The following is a 21,635-nucleotide window of genomic DNA, read 5'->3' on the forward strand; positions in this document are numbered from 1 at the left end:
TCAACAACAGGAACATCCATAACAACACTTTTTTCAAAGGCAAAGGCATAAGCTAAATTTTCAAAGTCAAAAGCAGGCAAAAGCTGTAACAGGGCTTGTATGCGCAGTGTGTGTCGCAGCCGCATGCCTGGCTGCGACACACACTGCGTAGATGGACACAACTCGAGAGTGATGCCCATTTATCACAGGCACCATTTTTCCTGTAGGTGTTGCTCAAACTTACTACTTTTGGCTGGGGTGTTTTTTGTTTTTTTATTTATTTCTTGTTTACAGGAAAAGCATCCTCTCTGCTAGGTGACAGTTTCTTACTTCAGAAACAATTTATCTTCTCTGACTTGCGGAAAAGCTGAAAGCAATGAACTTAAGTTATTTCTTGGCTGAAGAAGAAATATGATGCTTCAGCTTCCAATACAAGGATGAAAAACAGGTGTTTAATACTCTGAGTAGCTAAACTGATTGTGCTATTATACGCAGCATGATCCAGTATACAGTACAACCAGTTAGGACACAAAAAGGTTCGATTCTCAGCTCCACCATTGGAACGGTATCTCATGAAGGTACATCAGATTTCTGGTCGTCAGTTCCTTCACGTGTGAAAACAGAGACAGTGAAGCACTTCAAAAGCATGACCCTTCTCACATGTAGAAGTATGAGGAAAACCAGCCCATATAGACACTATGGTACAATTAAATGCCTTAACCTTAACAGCCTTCCTTCTCCATTTAACTGAAGGCATGTCTCCTGATTATTGTAAGTCTTGGCTTGGCAGAGATCTCATTAACTACACATGCCCAGTACTTCTGGTGTTGATAGAATTTCACGTATATTTTCTGGATTCTGTAATCAAAGTGTTAACACACTCACACTCTCTCTCCCTTCTGTTGCTTTATAATATCTCAGGAAAGCACTGCTACAGGCACATACGCTATTGACCTCTCATTATCTGCATTTCACACTATTTCAACCATCTCCAAAAATCAAGGAGACAACCTGCATGTACCTGTTGAAAAACAGTATGTAGGATAAATATTTAAAGGACCCATGCTGCTTTTCTGCAAGCAGACTCTCTTGGTAGCATGTCTCAGAGGTCTCTCTCGCATGATGAGGAAAATAAGGAGGATATGAACTCGCCAGCATGTTCATCCATTCAGCGGCACCAAAAATTCCTTGTTGGTTTCATTCCCTCAGATGAGTTCTCCACAATCACATGGCATGGGGTAGTTTCTGTTAGGGACGTGTCTTTCTGTAAAGCGGGTGCGAACTCTGAACCCACACTGTTATCTCAGAGCTTGTTTCTGCACAGCTCTCCCTGACTACAGATGAGAAACACTGTATGAGTGGGTAGAGGAAGGGAAGCGAAGGATAGAGTTGAACCTTTGCTCTTTTTCTGTACTCTTTTTCAACAAATCCCAATATCTGATATAAAAGAAACGTGATGGGTGGCAGGTACTTCAAGTCCCTGTATTGGAAATACTGCATACATAAGAACATACAACTCGTAGCAGTCTCATTCCCAAATACTTACTGAATAGTTCCCCCCCCAGGAACATTACCTAATATTCTTACTGCCTAAGTATTAATATTTCCACTAGTTTCTTTCATTTAATTGAGAAAAAATACGAAATTCCTGTATTAGCCTGCACAACCTGCAATTTCTGGGTAGTTGGAAAACAGACTACTTACTGCACTGCAGCCTTTCTTTTATGAATAAGCTGGTAAATTTATTTTGATGATAAATATAAATTATTCCATGCTGTGCCCAGCATCCTAGTCAAACAGTCTATTGGGAATAACATCTTTGACTTTTTTCCCCTGGGTGCTGGTATCTCTGGGGACACTCCTGTATTCTGCTTAAGGTTGTCCCGGTCCTCCACATGCTGTTTGTCTCCAAACATTTTTAACTATATGTTACCTCTGTTTTCACTGTGTATCGCCAATACCGCTCTCTTAATTGCCAGGCATGCCATTGCAAAGGACTTACTAATAGTATTCTGTTACATGTATCTGCATAATGTGGTTTAATTGGCTTTTCATGGCTGTTACTTGATTCTGACATAATTATGTGGTTACAGTTTTCCTTTCATTTATCAGTCCCATTATTACTAGCCCACTTTATCCCTTCCACTAAAAGTAAAGATAAAACAATGTCCTAACAATGCACCAGAAGCTGCCAGCCTTGCATCCATGTGCGCAGCTCTCCTGAGAGGAGGAGAGCTTGCAGTGTCTTCTCCCTGTCGGTGTACTAGAGGACTGCCCTTCCACCTAAGCGCTTCTCCCTGTGGGGAGGTAAGCCCAGGGCACTAGCAGTGCGTTTCAGTGCAGTTTGGCAGGCCGCTGGACAGCCTGGCGCAGCTCCAGCATAGCCGGGCCCTGCCAGTGGCCCCCGGACAGGGCCAGCTGCAACAGCTGCTGGGCGCCCCAGCGCAGGCCCTGCGCTCCCCACCCAAATCACAGGCTGGAGCCATTTCAAGAGACACATTTACAGCACGGCCATGAAACCTGGCTTCCCACCGTGTGGCATCTCAAGGTTGGCTTCCCTGGAGGCAAGCGCTGGTCAGAGCTTTCCCTGCTTCTGAAGCTGTGAGGAGAGCTCTCCCCCACACAGGTGGTCCGTGGTACAGACTGGGCTCCTCCTTTCCCTCTCCAGGAAAACAGCTACTCTCTCCACACAGCTGCCTGCTTTTATGGACTTAAGTTCAAATTTGCCAGAACTTGGGAAGTAGATCGAAAGTTACCAGAAGAGGGCAGACAGCGACTCACATGCTTACTGTGCAGAGCTCATTTCCTTAGGAAACCAGGTTAGATGGCAGTCTGTTGGCTCGTTACGGTCTGGTTCAAGTGCCACCTTACAGCACAATATAAAAACAGCACAAACAATGCACATTTGTATGCATTAAAACCCCAGCCTCCTCCTCTCTTATGGAACAGCCCTAAGTAGGTTTGGAAACCAAAAAAATACGCTTCTTCAGAAGCGTCTTCCACACCGAGCCTATTTTTACTCCCATACTCTGAGGTGAGGAGAGACTGCTCTTTTTCCAATTAATCACAAAGCCTATCATCCTGGAGGCATTTCAGAGAGTGGGCTGCAAGGATGTGGTGGTGACAGATTTAGTACGAAGGGGTATGTCATCTAGATAAGGGAAGATATTTTCTCTTCAGTTGGAGAGCTGCTGTTATTACAGACTTTTTTTTATTTTTTTTCTCCCAAACAGTCTCAGAGGAGAAGCAGAAAAAAGACTTATATTGAAAGAATCAAAATCTTTGTGTCGGTCCCTGACTGAATTCCAGTGACTGAAACCTGTAGCTAAGCATCATCAGAGATACATTCTATGGTGAAATCCTCCAGGGAAAGAGCTCATAAAGCAAGGAAAGTATTTCTTCATCTTGAGTTTTTAAAGCAACTTACCCAGTAATGAAAGCATCAGTGAAAAATTAAAGTGAAGAAGGTCTCAAGAAATCAAAACCTTAATTAGTCTAAGGAAGATAATTCTGAAATGAAAATACTTGCAAATTTGATTGCCTCGAAATGGAACTGAAATACATGGATGTGAAAGTCACAATGTTGCTTGTGAGTGACATTTTCAGAGTATGTGTTGTGGTCTGGGAACTAGAATGGTTTCCTGGATAGGGAATTTTGACTCCTCTCTTTCCCTTTTTGTTAAGATCCCCAAGTGCTCTTCTCAAAGAATGAAAAACACTGGAGTGGGTTTTCCTCGTTCTTTCCCACGCCATTTCCATTTGTGCAGAGCAGCTATTAAAGTCTACCAAACCAGCATTTGTCTTTCTTGCCAGTAAGTGCTTTCTTAAACTACCAGGAGTGAATGGTTAACAAGGACTCAAGAAAAAATGAGTGGCTTAAACCCACCGTACAATGATGCTCTACCTACAGAAACCAGTTAAGCTACAAAAAATAATAAATATGTTTTGCCTAAATATGTATATGCCTAGTTAGGAAAATGATTTTTATCACAAGAGGATGAATGCCTTACTAGACTGGACAAACAGCAAGATTTCGCTGACAGAAATTTCTGCTTATTCTTTCCTCTTTTACATTTGTAGGCGTCATATACAAAATGAGAAAAACAAGGAGAAAAAATCTAAACCAATACGAGTGTGGACCCATCACACTAAGTACCACAAACTGAGAAACAGTAAGACTTTGCAAATACATTTGGATCATGGGTCAAGGTGGCACATTATGTCCTTAGCCTGCACTGCACAGACCAGACAGCGTGTTCTATATTTACCTTGGGATACACTCTAGGAAACAACCCCACTGTGTAGGCAAGGTACTATCTGACCTACATAAGAGTGGCACAATCTGGTTCACAGCTTGTAATATCTGTGTTGTGGTAAATCTGGCAGGAGGCTGCAGAAAATTCCTTATTCTAAATTCCTAAATTATTCTAATTCCTTCTTCTAAAAAATGTTTTTAATGATTGCTCACTCTTGAGCCTGATCATGAAAGCGCCGTGCAGCTCTCCTGAGGCATTAACTGCCATTTGCCCAAAAGCTCTGTCAACTTCCACGTGCCAGGCACCCATTGCCCGTGCTAGAGAAACGCTGGATTAAGCTACAGGTAGTCTACTGAACACTAAATTTACTCAGTAGACCTTTTATATATAGGACTGTGTGTGCATTTGCCACCCGTCTGCCATTTGCCTATGTTTGAAAATGTATTTCATTATCCTTTCAGACCTGTGGGGTTTTTAATGACCAATTTCCAAATGAATGACTGAGCAAAACCAGAATCACAACACCGTAGGCTAACAGAGTAACAAAAAGCATGCTGTACTGATATATCAATTACTAAGGTTTGAAAAGACCTAAGAATTTCTATAGCTTCTAAACAAAAATAATAGACAATGCATTAATTACTACCTTAGAGCAGGCCACATACATTTTCAGGGATACACTCACTATCGTTTCATAAAATATGCTATAAACACGTGGTGGTAGCCTGTGCTCCAAACACACGGTTCCTTTTCACTTGGTTATCAGCATCACCTGTCCCCTACTGAAAATCTCCCTCTTGTTTTCATCTGGTACCAGTTAATGCTGAGAGAATCTTTTCAAATCATACCTAGCATCATCTTAAGGCTGCCTTCTACACGGCTGTTTGGTACCTCTCGCCAAAATCTGCTGAGTGGGTATGCAGCCAGACACAGGCGACACTGGCACGGGAACCTTGGCGGTGGTGCCGGAGGAGGAGGGTGCTGAGAGGGGAGCGACCGTCACCAAGGGAGAGAGAGAGGCAAGGAGATTTGAGAAAGGCAAAAGCATTTCATGTGTAGTAGTGTTTGATGGGACTGTTGTAGCAGACTCGGCTGTAACAGGATTACAGGAGCAGTGCTCATCACAAATTCATTAGGTGTAACAGACCCCACTCGGATAGCTGCCACCGTGATGTACAACAAAAACGCAACCCAACTCTGAAGAGGTTGTGAAGGCTGCAGCACAGCCCGCCTCTCTCTCACAAAACAGATGCAGGTATTAGAGCCCACCAGAATAGCAAAGCATGTACCTCAGCTAATGCTTCGCTAGAAATTGCAACCTATCCTTGTGCATCCTGAGCCAAAACACTCCCTCCGTGCTTGCTAGTAATACAGTGCTGAGGCTGCACAGCTTTGTTATGTTAAAAACAAAAGATAAAATTCAGTGAAATCCAAATCCAGCACAGTCCTGCTTCTATTTTTTCCTTCCACATTAATAAGAACATGGGACCTATGCTACTGTTGGGAAATAATAGATTAATACAAATGGTAAAGCACTATATTCTCAGGTGGTGAGTAAAACTCTGTCTCACTTAAGCTATCTGACAGTAAGTGTAAGATCTAAATTTACAGCATCTGTGGATGCAAAAAAATTGTCTAGGGCAAAATAAATTTTCTTACCTGAGTTCCCTGTTATTCTGAAAACCTCGTAGTGCTTTTGATTATTATTTAGGAATTCAAACATTAAATTTTGAAATTAACTGTTACAATGATACTATTGTTCCTGTTTTCTGTAGGCAATTTTATTGAATAAATGGCATTTTGAAATTCCTAGAATTTAACTCTTAACCATTCTCCAGCGATTCACCTTGCAAGACCTGTACATGGCTCTCTCTTGTGCTTGGCCTATGTCCCACAATTGCATAGATGGCACCAGAGTCTTCAAACGTTACCACATCGTGTTCCGAGACTAGCTCTCCTGGGTGGTTTCTTTGCCAAAATATAATACTTAAAACAACAACAACAAAGTCTCAACAATACCTTTGGAAAGGTTAACAGTTTACAGGCCTATGCGAGTTAAAACATTGAATCACAAGGAAACAGATAAATAGAGCCGCAGTCTAGTATTGTGCCCAGGTACTGTACTTGGACATTACTGAGAATAGGACGTTCAAGTTTCCGCAAGGTCCAAATGTAGGTTAAAGAACCATTGATGAACAATAATAGAATAACACAAGACATATAAAGTCAGGAGTACATTCAAGAGCATGTAGCTCACCCTTGAAATTCGGACAATAGCAAGTTTATCCAAGTTTAACACTCTAGTGGAGAGCAAACGCGGAAGCTTTACCATCGCAGCACTGACAAAGGCATTTTAAAAATCTTTGCACATGAAGAGTCTTTCCTACTAGGCTCATGACTTTCTAAAGACTACCACAGTAAAGAAGAAAATATTACCAAGCTATATGAAAGACAGTAAAACCAGCCCCCTGAAGGCATTAATAACCCTCCTTTTTATAGAAGGTTTCAGTAGCATGCAGTAAAGCCACGTGTTCAACTACAAAAAGTGAAATACTGAGTAGGTGCTGATTCAGTATCTACAGCCCATTGCATATCTGCATGAAATAGAGATGTTGGGGAAAAACAAATATGATCATGTAAATAAAGATTATTGCAGTACCCATCCACAAAGTAAGTTAGTTTCAGAGACTTTTGAGTGTGTGTGTAAAGCTGCACTTTGGCAGCTTTAACATACTGGTTCTGTATTAGAAGAATTCTGCCTAAATAATTTTTTAGTTTTATTTCTTACTGAAGTAGCTTTCTGAACTGGTAGAATTTCACATGCACCCATACCATGGCCCAGTCTGGGAACTTCCCAATTATGGGCTGCTCCTAGTCCAGTTTTTTCTCCAAGTGAAGTTGCTCACTCCAGTGACAAGACAGTGCCCACCCCCAACATTGTTACCATCCAAGGCTAAAGGTTAATTCTCCATCATCTGGGTTTTAAGGGATTTAAAAATAATTGGCAGGCAGATTTCTACTGAACTAGAAAAAAGATCCCTTCCACTTGACATCAAAATAAAGTCTCAGCCTGCGCTGGGAACTTGATCCCATCAGTGAAAATGGAAAACTGTCATTCAAGTCACTGTGCTGAAAATAAATCTCAACGCGTGACCGCGGAGAGAGGATGCATTTGATACACAATGCACACAGCATTTGCACTGAACATCAGTATAAAGCCATAACATGCTCTCACAAAAACAACGGAAGGGACATACAGATGGACCAGCTGTACCCTGATAATGTGCATTTGAATTGGCACCCACTATCCCTTCACTGGTCTTTAATTCTCACTTTCAACAAGTCCATTTGATTTCAGTCTGTGAGTCTTGTCAACTGAAAGTTCCAGGGAAATTGGAACTTCATACAATATTTTTACTTTTATTTCCTAATGGTAAAAAGCTGCTACAATAAGGCATTAAGGCACAGGAGATAATTCAAAAGCTGCTAACTTTTGTGTCCAGTTCCTTTTTTTTTTTTTTTTGCTGGTCCACACACAGGTCAGGAACACAGAATTGCACAGTGATGCTCTACTAATTTCCACTTCACCTTACATTCAGTAGATGGCCCTACCGTTGTTTTGCACAGCATCCTGATCTTAGGGAAACTATGCTGAATAACAGTCGGTTCAGCATTTCATTTCTGCTGAAAGATATTACCACAGAGAGGCAGAACAAGCGAGGCATGCAAATGAAGGGGGGCTTTCTTTAAAATGGCATGGCTTAGAGAGAACTTCGTGCGGAAGAGATAGCAATGCTGCTTCAAAGTGGAAAACGAGAAATCCCCTGTGTCCTTGCCACATTAGAAAACAACCATGACAATTTTTATGTCAGCCATCTGCTCACTGATAAAGAAAATCCATCAAAAATATATGCATTCATACAAACAGAATAAATAACATTTGTTTAAACCATGGACCACTGTGTGGCAATGCTCACATAGAACCCAGCGCCAGGAGTGGAAGTTTGGGCTTTGCTGCTGCTGTTGATGATGCTCAACAACGAACCAAGTGCGACACATCGCTACTTGTCAGAGAAAGCCAGAAGGCAGAACTGAATCAGTTAAAAATTCCTTGCTATATACTCCATCAGCATAATTAATATCACTTGGCATAATCACAGCCTAATTTATCATTTTCAAATGACTTTTCAGTTTACAGTTTCATTACCCCCTCAAAGCAAGCACAAGTGTCTCTTCAGGGAAAAAGCAAACTTGCAACTGCAAGAAACCGTTTTGCCAGAATCATATTTGATTTATTTCTTGTTTTACTGTAGGAAATCTAATTAATGTGAATTCTAATTTGATTCTGTTTCTCTTTTCAAATGCAGTTTTTGTTCCTTATATTAAAGAAAAGCACAGGCTAGGAAGAAAAGGACCACATTGTGCTGGCCTTCATTTCACTGCTGGCAAGCTGCAGCACATTTTGGTGCTGGTGTCACTCATGAAATTCAACAATTAGTTACCTCACTGGAACCATACAAAATTAAAAGGTGTTCTGAAGGAGCCTGCTAGCTTCTGGAAAAGCCTGGAATCTCCTTTACTACACACATACGCATACATCCCGCTGCCTCTTTCCATCTCTCCTGCATCAGACCCTGTATCACCCTCTGTCAGCCCTTATCGTGCAGCCTCCTCACGCAGCTGGAAATCACAGCACGAGCTCTTAGTATTTGTTCTCATCCTCGGCAGTGCTGCAAGGGGCAGCCTCCCTACGTCTTTCTGCTGTATGACACTGAGAGGAGAGCACAGAGGACTGGCCTCAGAATAAAGGCAGTATTTATCTAAACCTTTTCTCTCAAAGCGCATGGTTTCTTTGGGGCTTTCAGATTTGCGGGCATCAGGGAAATGCAGCAGCACGTAGTTGACTAATTGGATGCATTATTTATAACATCACTGACACACACAGAGGGTTTTCATTTTACATACCGAATAGAGATTGGTGGCAGGCGTGCTGCGGACACAAACTGGGACAATGACATTATATACAAATTACTGCTGTAACTGTTCAGCCTTGCCAGGCTACCTGATCAGACTTAGAAACCTCTTCCCTTGATGTCAACGGAGGGCCAAAGGCTCTAATTAACTTTTGAACCTTGATTAAATGACGTGTACAGGGCCTTGAGGTAAGTTAGAAATCCAACCAGTTTAGACAGGTAATTTAGCAAAATATTACACAGGCAGCCCCAGGATAACAGCTAGCCGATATGAAAATCTGTTTCAGAAATCCATTATTCTTTTTTAGTAGCCAGTTTACTATTTTTGGTTGCTTCAACAAGGAACCATCTCCGCTGTAAAGATGTGGGCCTGCTATATTCTCCTAGGAAGAAAACTTGGAATTAAATTCATATATCATATTCCTGTCTCGTGACCCTAACTGTAGAACACATTGATGCAAGTTGCCTTAGTTTCACTGTGTTCCACTTACATTTGGGTCATCTGAAAAGCCTCTTGCTACTTGGTGAACTGGATTCAGCTGCGGTGTCAGCTGGCTGCCACTACATAAACAAATAGTAATAATGCATGCTGTGTCTATATCATCATGGAAAGGGGGAAAATAAATCTATTTTTTAAGGAGAAAAAACAGGTCATGACCTATCTCAAACGTGGCAGATGCTAACCCTATCTATGTAAAAGTGTATTTTTTTAATAATGTTGTATAACAGCCCATGTGCAAGAAGCAGAAATACTGTGTCAAAGATGTCAGAGATCAAATATGCTAATAAAAGTATAGTATCTACTTAAATAGCTCTTACATGAGTTAACACTGAACAGAATGAAGAAGAAACAAAAAACAATTGTGAGACCATTAAGGCTTAATGCCATTGCTGCCTGCAATGTTGGGTAATAATCACTTTATAGGAAAAGGAAGGAAATACCTGAAAAGATACCTGAGAATGTGTTATTCCAATTCAGCATCAACACTCACAGTCTGAAAACTGGAAAATATTTTTTTTCCTCACATAATTTCTATTTGAGTTGTTATGGCATGTATAGCGTTAAAGATAATAAAATACCAGTCACAAAGGTGATAAAGATGTTTCCAATACACTATGCTAATAAGCAGAATGTACATCATGAAACTGTTTTGTGTGTTCATGGTGTATATATACATGGTATATACACGTGTTGTACCCATGCAGCAGAGCTACACACAAAATGATTTGCTAACCACAGAAACATACCGTACCATTAAATTTGAAAGAAATGCCAATTAAATCATTATATTACAAAACATTAAAATATATATATAAACAATAATATATAAAGTAAATCAAACAATACATTTACATGATGAAATAATAAAGTAAAATAAAAGATAATAAAAACATATTAAATCATTATATTACACAAATTTCCCCAACAGAGGAATTCTCACGACTTGTGAAACTTCCTGAAGACACCCCTCACACGTCTGTTTGCCCGTGCTGCCCGCCCCGTGCACCTTCCTCAAGCAGTGATTCAGTTTGCCACAGAGCAGTTCCAGGCAAACATGAACGATTTCACGGCTTTGGTGAGTGTTGTTTACTTCACAAAGTTAAGAAAAGTGCCTGCACGATGACTTCCAAACTAGGCCTTAATGTTTGTGAAGACTATATCAAAATCTGAACAGGTTTAGAGGTGCTGTTAACTCTGTACATTCATATGGAAGGACTGCTTTGTCGCAATCTATTTTGTTCTGCTTGGCAATTTGTGTATATAGAAAGATGAGGTTTTACACTGCACCTCAGAGCCATTATTCCTTTCACAGAATGACTGAAATGGTTGTCCTTCCTCGCAGTACTCATGGAGATCTATGGCCCTGTATTTCAGCCTGATTTACTGTGTCTTTTTCACAAGACAATACTAAACCCAGTTTTCCTTGAAAGGCTCCCCTGTTAAAATGGAAGGTGGCTGAGCTGCAGCACTGGGGAACCTTTAGGGGTTGAGGCAGTTGTGAATGAAGGTGTTTGTCTAGAAGGGAACTCTCTGCAATACCGAAGTATGCACGTGTGGGTGGAACCATGACATACCGGGAATATACATCCATGATTATTTTAATGTTGTTATTTTAATTGTTTACTTGAACAAGGCTGATCTGATGGGGTATGCTAATAACTAATCCCTCAGAGAGGAATCCGCCTCCATTCATTAACATTACTGACCAGGATTAATTGCGAGCAAGTTGTTGTGGGAGATGACAGAACAGGCTGTGGTGCATTAGCTCCCCCCGCAGAGATTCAACTGGGTTTTAATGGACAAGTTCTCTTTCAGCGCAACATCAATCACATCCTAGGGAAAGCAGGGAATTTACAGCCTTTCTTCCACCCACATAAGTCTACTTATTTCAGACTGTACCACTGGCTGTTGAGCTTGGTGCTGGGACCACTGGATCTGAGGGTACGGCCTGTCATGTTGTCTAGGACAGACAACGTGGCTGTAGACCTCATCGGTCTTTAGAGCTATGACTCCGGAGTTGTCTACCCCTTGGATGCTGAACTCCAGCTGTAGCTTCACATGAGCCACCCTGGCACAGATACGCAGCACAAACACGTTTGCTCTGCCCGTGCAGTTTGGCTCAGACTGGAGAGCAGAGGTGCTCAGGCAGGCGCTGCCCCACTTTGTGCAGGCAGCCAGCAAGCTGCGCCAGCATGGACACCGCACAGCCCCTCCAATGCAGCACCTGCAGGAATACACCTTACCTTCTCAGCACATCTCGCTGTTTCAGGGTTTCTTAACACAGATGAAATGACAAGACTTTCACTTGTAAATGTGCTTGGTTGCAGGGTCTATGAACTCAAGTCGAGCCCAGTTTGGGGCAGTCTGCTTTACTGTTCACTGCAGAAAGGCCTTGTAGAGGCTTGCTGGAAACAACTCTCACCACAGTGACCAATGCCTTTTATTTTTTGCCTCTTCTCAATAGCTGAACTCTTAGGCTACCGAGTTTTATCTCTAAGGCCTTGGCTCCTGCAAGCACGTCTCAGCAGTACTGTCAGCTCACCACTCTGCCTGCCTGTTTGCTTCAGGACAGCAGCAGTGGACCTTAAAGCTGCCTCCAGGATAGTTGTCTCGATGATTCTTCTGTCCTCTGCGTGATGGCAGACAGTGTACACCGCTGAGATCCTGCTTGCCTGCAGTTCCCTGCACACTTCTAGAACCCACCCAAAGCTCTCAAGCCTGATAATCCTAACGCACTGATATTATTTGTCAGATATCTGAGGGACCACACACAGACCAGATCCAGAGACACTCTCTTTGCAAGATCTTCTGACTCTTAGTTGTTTCAAAATGTAGAAATGACATGGCGAGCATTAAAAAGCAAGCAAACAATTATGAGGTTATTTTTTACTGGAGAAAGAAATGTTTTTTGGACTTCGGAGCTCCAACTACATGAGTATCCCACAAAGTTTTTTAAAGAAATGACTAACTGTTCAAAGTGGATGTTTCATCATGTTGTTCTGTAGGCTTATTTTTCATTGATTTATCCAATTTATTACTGACTACTCCTATGGTAGGTAAACCTGCTCTACTGAACTTTCACAACAAATTAAAAAAAGAGAAAAAAATAGGTATCTAATTTAAAAGGCCTGAGAGAGTGATGAGCATGCTCCTACAGTCAAAAGAAATCAAATAAAAACATGCAGCAAGCTGGGGTTTGCCCTGTCTGACACTAAATGCAAAGACAACGCAGATGATGCACATGACAATAGAGCACGACATGAGGAGAACTATGCTAAAAGGGAATGCTGCAGCACTCGGAGTAACGCCTTCCTAACACCTCGCAGCTGGGGATCTAGAGGAACTAGCAAAGCCAGCAGAGCATGGGAAGTCTTTTTGGCTTGAAGGGCAAGGAGAATACACAGCCCCAGGCTGTTTGCACTCACTTGATCGCAAAACCAGAAACCCACAGAAGTAAAGAAGAACAAGAGCACTGCCAGGCAGCAACAGAAACACTCACAAAACACAGTGCAGCAGCCACACTACCCGTATTCCTGTCCAGCTTTAACCAGCCTTCTGTTTGCATTGTACATAATGCTAGCAAGAGACAAAACAGCCCACTTGCTTCACTGAGATTCATTTGTAAATACTGGATAGCCAGGTAATAAATTTCAAGCAGAGTAAGCCTAATGGGCAGGGCTGACTGTCCTGATCTACTGGATGTAAAACCAAAACAAAACAGGTCTTTCTCAGTTAAACCAAAACACCAGGCTTCCAAAAATGCAAACCCTGTACCATGATAAATACACACTGTTAAGTTCTGCATGTTTCAAGAGCAGTATGTCCCCTGCCACCTCCCCACCCAGAGGAAAAGAAGGAAAAAAAAAAGACAAAGAAAAAGGGAAAGCTGCTATCTTGGAGAAATGTATCAGTCATCAAACTGTTCTAGATTTGATTAAAGAGGGAGACCCTGGCCAATAGCTCCTAGCAAAAAACAGTAAATACATTTTCAGTCTGTCTTTTGGAAGACAAGCTGTAATAACTTCACAGCAGAGTTTTGACAATCCAACTGGCTTTCTATACTGTGAGAAATAAAAACAAAAAAGGAATTTAATTGTCAATACAGCTCTGTAATATCTATTGAGACACATTTTCTTCACATCTTGACTCATCCACCTGTGCTTATACATCTAGGTTGTGTTTTTATCTTACCTTTATAATGTTAGCTAGTTTTGGAAATAATCCCATTGAAGTCAACCGGATTAGCAGCATAAGTATTTTCAGGATTGGATCACACAGCTAATAACATACCCAAACTTTTGGGAAGCAGATATTCTCTGTTAAATACGAGGGATAATATTTAAGACAGAAATACGAATTCAGATGGAATATACAGGTATTCTGCTGCATATACTTTCAGTATAACATTTATCCGTCTGAGCTTGCTTGAACCCCGCTGGATGACGAAGCTGAAGGAGCCGTGTTTCAAGTTATTTGACACTTGAGACTGTGCTCAATTTACTAATAGCGATATGATACTGAACACCACGGGGACAGTAAGAAAATTAAGCAAATTATTAGAAGATGACAGTTAGGATTGGCAATGGTCTAAAGTGCACATGAGGGACAGAACTGTAGCTCATACAAGAGCAGCATTCTATCAGTGGAAACTCTCAATATAATGTTTGCTTGAGTGAAAAGATGCAATTCCACTAAATGTCAGACAAAGTATCTTATCTCAAAAGGACCAGATGCACCATTACATAACTTCAAGAGACGCATTTAGATAAAAGTTCAAAAAAATGACTGACTGATTATAGCATGCTTTTTGTGCTGTGCAGTTCTGTAAAGATAAGATGCAACTGTCATTAACAGAAATTGCAAATGTACAGATCCTGTCTCAGTGATCAGATTGGAGAGACAACTCTACTATAGCAAGATTTTTGAAAACAAATGAGATCATCATGATGTACTTTAAAGCGTATAGAAGTCCAGTACTTACTACACAGTGTTCTTATGGGAGGATAATTTAGGTCACACAAATAAATAGAAACTACAGTTTTTAAAGACACAGTTTGAGGAAATGATCATTTCCCTTTACCTGAGAGGGAAAATAAAAATAAAATGTTCCCAGCAGCATTCAAGAACCTCATGAATTGTGGAAAAGTTATGGTTTGGATCTGTATCCCCTGAAATGGAGGCCAAGAGAAGGAGGAGGAATAATCTCGTAATGAGTGGCATCACCTTCCAAGGGCTGCCCTTAAGCTGACAGGAATAGTCCTCCACATATACCTGGGACGAGACTTTTGAGTAAAGAACTAGATAGATTGCGTCCCAATGATTTTACCCCCTGAGCAATCAGAGGATTGCTCCTCCAAAATTCCCACAACCCCAAATTTCCTCCAAACTTCCCTTTGTGATGCATCTCTCAGTACTTGAGGATGCCATATTCTGCTTCCAATTTTTGTCATCTTGAAGAGACTAGGAAGAAACAGAGGTTAGGTTTTATCAGAGACTATTTGTCACAGAAGACAAGAGGAGGAGAAGGTGGTAGCGAAGAATTCTAACTACCGCTTTTGTCTCCTTTTTTCTTTGTTATAAGGCGGAGAGTCTGAACAACTAAATTAAAACCCTCGGGATCTCTTAATTCAGTTCTGTCCTGTCTGGTGATAACAGGCAAGACAGACAGCAACATTTCATTCAAGTGCGCTCCTGCAGCTGTCCTGCTGCAAGCTTTAGACAGCTGAGTCCAAAAAACTAGTTCATACAAAGACAAAATATTGGCTAGCCAGTTTTTCAAGGTCCTGTATACGGGCCAGGGCCATCCCAAGCACAAATACAGGCTGGGCAGAGAAGGGATTGAGAGCAGTCATGAGGAGAAGGACCTGGGGGTGTTGATTGATGAGAAGCTGAATGTGAGCCAGCAATGTGTGCTTGTGGCCCAGAAAACCAACCGTACCCTGGGCTGCATCAAAAGCAGTGTGGTCAGCAGGGCGAGGGAGGGGATTCTCCCCCTCTGCTCTGCTCTCATCAGACCCCACCTGGAGCACTGCGTGCAGCTCTGGGGCCCCCAGCACGAGACGGACAGGGACCTGTTGGCAATAGTCCAGAAGAGGGCCACGAGGAATATCAGATGGCTGGGGCACCTCTCCTATGCAGACAGGCTGAGGGAGTTGGGGTTGTTCAGCCCGGAGAAGAGAAAGCACAGGGGAGACCTTACAGCGGCCTTCCAGTACCTGAAGGGGGCCTACACGAAAGATGGGGAGGGACTCCGTCAGGGAGTGTAGGGACAGGACAAGGCGGAATGGCTTTAAACTAAAAGAAGGTAGGTTTAGATTAGGTATTCAGAAGAAATTCTTCACTGTGAGGGTGGTGAGGCACTGGCACAGGCTGCCCAGAGAAGCTGTAGGTGCCCCATCCCTGGGGGTGCTCAAGGCCAGGCTGGATGGGGCTTTGGGCAGCCTGGTCTGGTGGGCGGTGTCCCTGCCCATGGCAGGGGGGTGGAATTGGATGACCCATAAGGTCCCTTCCAACCCAAACCATTCTGTGATTCTTTGATTTTTAGTTAACGTGAAGAAAAAGTGTATCTTTTGTCTGTTTTGTTTCTCCTGAATAACTGTAGTGTTCTTAATTTCGGAAAAATTTGGAATGCAATATACTTAGATTGTAAGTATGCGTAATGTAGATTATTCATGTTTACCAATAAAAAGCATAATTTTACTTATCTATTCCATCTTCAGATGCTTAATAAACCTTTTTCAGAATAAGAGTCATAACTCTCTGACATCTCATACAGCTAATTTGACTGTTGATTTGATAGAATAATTAGCAGAATAAATGAACAGGCAACTTATCTGTAATTATTTAAATGTAATTGATAATTCATACTTGCTACAACTCTGGTGTACTTTAGAAGTCAGTTTACCTGTAATCTATTTTGGCCCTCTTGTATATTTAACGTCTCAGGTGCATCAGGTAAAAACCTAATTCCTCAGATAAAACAGGTCACTGTTTCTAAACTGATAGCGTCGGTACAGTTTATCTAATTTTCCAATTAGCTTAGATTATGTAGATACAATCATTAGTTTCTGATTTATGACCCCAAGGGATTAAGAGGAACATAAAGAGGAAGCTGCCTGAAAAGGAAATGGTGTTGTTTCGTAGTCTTGTCTGGTAGCTGTCACTTTTGAAAGCATTGCAAGGCACTGTTGGGAGTCAGCAAGAACAAATCATTGATCCTCTGCAGCACAGATGATTAGATAAACTTTTGCTATTCAAAACACTGCCTGAAGTAACTTCATGTAAGAAGCAAAGTCAGATAACTTTTACACATGAGACTGAGCTTAATTTACCAAGAATTAATGTCTTCCTGAACAAATACAATGGTGATGACATCAGGTATTATTTTCCCAGTCCTCCTTCAGAGTTTTTTTTTTTTTTTTTTTTTTTTGGTTGGTTGGCTTGTTTTGTATGTTTTTTTAATGTAAAGAAAAATCAAATGCCTTTCTGAAATCGTACTTTGCGTTGGTGAAAGAAATCACACAAGGAATGCAACAGACACAAAGAAAACAGGAAAGACGAGAGCAAATTCACACTTGCTTTTTTGTTTTCCCATAAATAATTACGTTCTAAAGCCATTCAGCCTAATTTGGTCTGAATTTAGAACAATCAGAAGAATGAAGAATCCAAAAAGTATACTGATTTAAGAAGCAACTGAAAAAAAAATCCTCTGCTAGCAGTTCTTACACAGCTAACTGTAAGACAGAAAATCATGGCCCTGCTTAGGAACTTTTCCTCACCATCAGTTGAGTCACAATTTTATGTAGGATTTTTGGGGATAATACTTTCAAGGTATCACAAGCAAGATAGAGTAAATGACTACTTACAGAGGATCTGGATACTGGGGTTCATTTAAGAACCGATCAGGTGACACTTTTCTAACTACTTGATTATTTTGCAAGCACACTCCCTTGCTCTCCACTTCCTGCAGGGCGGTGGCTGCTGGCCTGGGATGCTAGCACAGGAAGTTGGGTCTGTCCCTGCTGTGTGGTTGCTCACCATTGCTCATCTCGAGCATCACCATCCCCCTGGCCTCCATCTCCTCACAGCTCCTTGACCTCCAGGATCTTGCCCCACTCCTAGGATCTTTCCTCCAGCCAGGAACTTCACCTTATTTTCAGGCCCACTTATTTTTTATTTTTATTTTTTTCCCCCAGATCATTTCTTCCCAGCACACCTTCTTTTTTTTGGCACACCAAGACTCACTTTTTTCCCCTCAATCTAAGCAGTTTGTATGCAGAAGCACAACATGTGAGCAGACTCCCAGCTGGTGGTTCTGACTTCATCTCCAGTAACTGGAGGACTCTGGACGTGCCACTTTTGTTTAGCCCAGGTGTTCATAACCAGCACCGTAGACCAGGTAGACCAGTTACAGAGAGCAAGCAGCAGGCATTGAGAGCTCAAAATCTGGACATTAACTACCTCACACGTACACCCACTTACATGTCACTTCTTAGTACTGACAATTTAGGCTATTTTCTAGCCTATGACACAGCAGTAGTCAATATTGGCCCGATTCCACTTCTAGTGAAGACAATTGGATTAATTTTTACTTGTTACAATAATGTCCCATAATAGAATTTTCCAAGGGCTGATTACTGCACATAAACATATTTTTCTGAAATGGTTCAGCTAATCCATTACGGTTGTTTGTCCGCTGGATTCAATTATTCATGTGTGAATAATAAAGCTTTTCCAAAAATGTTGTTAGCAATGAAGAGCTGCAGAAGTATATTTTGGGCTGATTAGAGGTTCTGCTTGTACTACAAACCTCATGTTCCTTAAGAGAATTAAGGAGCAAAAAAGCATTTTCAAACTTCGCTGAAACTACTTGAGGCAGTCATGGAGCAAATGAAACATGATTTTTTTTTGTTAGTTCTTGCTCTTCATTAATATTATGGTTGATAATTTTTATATGATCAATTTATTTTAGTTACATTAATAAGCTACCTGGTCAAGTAACTAGAGACTAGAATATAGCGCCACGTCGCCTTTGTTGTTACTAGTGCAATCCACAGGCAGCAATTAATCAGAAGAAGTATGCAATTTTAGGTAGCATTGAACAAACCCTTTCTCAACAAACATTTTAGAGTAGATGTGTATATTTTGCTGACTAACAATAGACTTCAACGTGTCATTAACTTAAATATATACTTAAATACACTGCCCAGCTGTAGCCCAAAGATACTGCCTGACTTGTTCAATGGTCACAAAACATCTCAGGCAAGAGCCTGGGAATGCTGCGAAGATACTTCATCAATTGCGGCAATCACTGACTGAGTGTCAGTGAAAGCGGAAGGCAGAAGTTGTACAGACAATCACACAGATCTCCCATATGAGATAAAAAGTTCAAAGTGAGACTGAAAATTTTACCTTTACCATTTTCCTCTGTTAGTACTCCCCTAAAACACATTTTGCAGGGAAAATGGTACTACAAGCCTTTCTATAATTCTTTCAGGTTCACCAGCTTGATGAAAGACTTGTTTATACAGTTTTTGCACCATTTTATCAGTTTACAAAATTTACCAGAAAAAAGCTAGATCAGCGGAAAGGTTATTTCACTGATGCAATTTTACACATCGTTACTATATCTAGGAAAGTAATACCTCTCTAGGAAAGCAGTAAAGATTGTGGCTGCCCTGGTCCTAAGAAAATGAAGAAAAAAAATTATTGAGAACGAAAATCTGAAAGCCACTACTATAAAAGGAGACTGGTAAACTTTTAAGGAAACCATCACTATTAGTGTAACAGTTTATATCCCTGTCCAGAAATAATGCTTCAGAGCAGCAAAAATAAAATAAAATAAAATAAAATAAATAAAATAAAATAATTGTGAAAGCAACTAAACAAATTTACATGTTCAGTAAGTGTTTCAAAAAAAAATCATCAGCTCAAAGAACTGCAGAAGGCATATTTACTAGTCAAACATAGTAATACAATCAAGAAGAAACTTGATAGCAGCAAAAAGGGAAAAATGGTAACAGGAGCTTATTGATAACACTACTAGTAGTAGTTCAGCAAAGCTTTCAATGTTTCTAGTTAAGCACATTCATATGTGATACTGCTAAGCCAGAGCTTCAAACAGAAGAGGGAGAGGAAGGGTGTTTCTCACCCCTGGGCTCCCAGTCCTTATCCACCTCGACCTCCATGCTGCACCCCCAGCCTCTGACTCAGTCTCTTGACTGAAAGTCATTTCTCAGGCCCAGCTCCCAGCCTCTTGTCCCTTGTCTGCTCAACAGCCCTCAGCTTTATTTTCCTGGCACATCATACAATTTCTCTCCTCCTAACTGATTTTGCAACTTTCTCAACACCTGCGTAGTCTCCATCTTCCCATTTCAACAAACCTGTCCTGCAATTTAACCTGCCTGGCTTCCTCCCTTAGCTAATTTCAGTTTTCCCTGGGATCATTGTTATTCAGCATCTTCCTTCCTTCCAACACCTCCCCAGCCTCATTATCTCTCCGTCACAGCCTCCTGCTGGTTCCTCATCCTCCTCACTACCTGGCTTTCAGTCTTGCTAGTGTTTCTTTCCAGTTTCAAAACAAGCAGCCATGTCCCTCTGGGTCCAGAGCACAGCCACTCAACCTCCCAGCCTCCTCTTTCTTGGTCCAATCAACTCCCATTAAACCTCTGGGCCCAGATCCTGTAATACCTGCCTGAATTTCAGTGGCACTCCGCAACTATCTGGGTCCCCTAGCTGAGGTATATCACCGCACAAAAGCTCAGGGAATGAAGTGTGACAGACAGAAAAGGACTTTCTGAAGAATTACTTCTGTGCATGCATGAATTGCAAATTTTCAATGGATTATGGCTGTATTTGGCATGTATTAATGACAACAGTTAAAGATGTATCCCTGACAAAATCTAGACCTGTTCAAAGAAAAGATCAGAATAGTCCACTCTGAGTGAAAAAGCCTTACTTTTTTAAAACTCATTTTTTCAGGGAGGCTGTACACTCACATTTACTTGCCTTTGGGGTTTAATTTCAGACAAAAGCAGATAGCTGGCATAGATTTCAGCCAAAATGATTAGTGTTTTGGAAAACTTGCAAGCCACTTGAAACACAATTTTACATGGGAAATGCTGAGCAAACTTAGCAATAGACTGTGCTATCAGTCTTGTCCATAATGTCAAAGCTCAGACTCTGGCAAATACTAAAAATTTGATGGCAAAGGCACAAGGATATATGCAACTATAAATGTTATTCCCTAGGTAATGTACACAGCATATGAAAATCTCTCCTCCTAATGCAGAAAAACTACTTTTAAAGACAATATTAGCACTGTTTCTTGTCAGTGATGACAAGTCAAGAAAATTACAACAAAACCCAGTAAGCCGCATAAGAGATTGATTTCTAGTGTCCAGCTTATAGATGAAGAGAAGAATTCTCCACAAATATTGTAAAAGCAAATCTGACACCTTTGTACATGTGAATCCTCATGCTGTTTTTTCAGAGAAGCTGTTAGAAGTTAAATTATTATTTCAGCTTAGACTCAGATGCCCAAGAAAAGAATAATGCTAACAGTTTTGTTGTTGTTGTTTGTTTGTATTTCCTCCTTTTTCTTCACAGGGACAGAATAGCTATAAATCCAGTTATATCTACCCCAGTAACCTTGCATAAATATTCTCCAGTGAGCTGAGCTACTATATGTTAAGTACTCTGTACAGTAATGTCACACAAATGTTTCTACGCCTCCAGGACTCTATCAAGCAAGAGGTAAGAAGGGCAAAGACTCTGGCATTATAGCCCAAGGTGAGTATTTGCCAGTCTACAGGGACTTGCTCAAGCTTGGAAAGCTGTGGAGTTGTTGGGGTTTAGTTTTGTTTCTTTTTACTGAGGTAGTGAAATCAGGGAGTGGAATCAAGTTCCATCCCCAGCTCTGCTGCA

The 21,635-nt window shown here is 41.1% G+C and overlaps 1 protein-coding gene and 1 long non-coding RNA gene across 11 annotated transcripts in view; one reads left to right on the top strand and one right to left on the bottom strand.

Moving 5' to 3' along the window:
- The window catches only part of LOC121067200, a 43,075-nt gene extending 33,644 nt beyond the window's left edge, over positions 1–9,431 (top strand). For 3 of the 10 annotated variants that reach the window (XR_005818158.1, XR_005818159.1, XR_005818160.1), the window contains 2 exons: positions 3,213–3,791; positions 8,603–9,430. This is a non-coding gene — a long non-coding RNA (uncharacterized LOC121067200). Of the gene's footprint in view, positions 1–3,212; positions 3,792–8,602 lie in introns of all 10 variants that reach the window. The other 7 variants (XR_005818154.1, XR_005818151.1, XR_005818157.1 and 4 more) reach the window with 5 other exon arrangements.
- Positions 1–21,635, bottom strand: part of PLD5 (phospholipase D family member 5) — a 326,396-nt gene that overhangs the window by 18,530 nt on the left and 286,231 nt on the right.

This window comes from Cygnus olor, chromosome 3, assembly GCF_009769625.2.
Source record: "Cygnus olor isolate bCygOlo1 chromosome 3, bCygOlo1.pri.v2, whole genome shotgun sequence".
Classification (NCBI taxonomy): Eukaryota; Metazoa; Chordata; class Aves; order Anseriformes; family Anatidae; genus Cygnus; species Cygnus olor.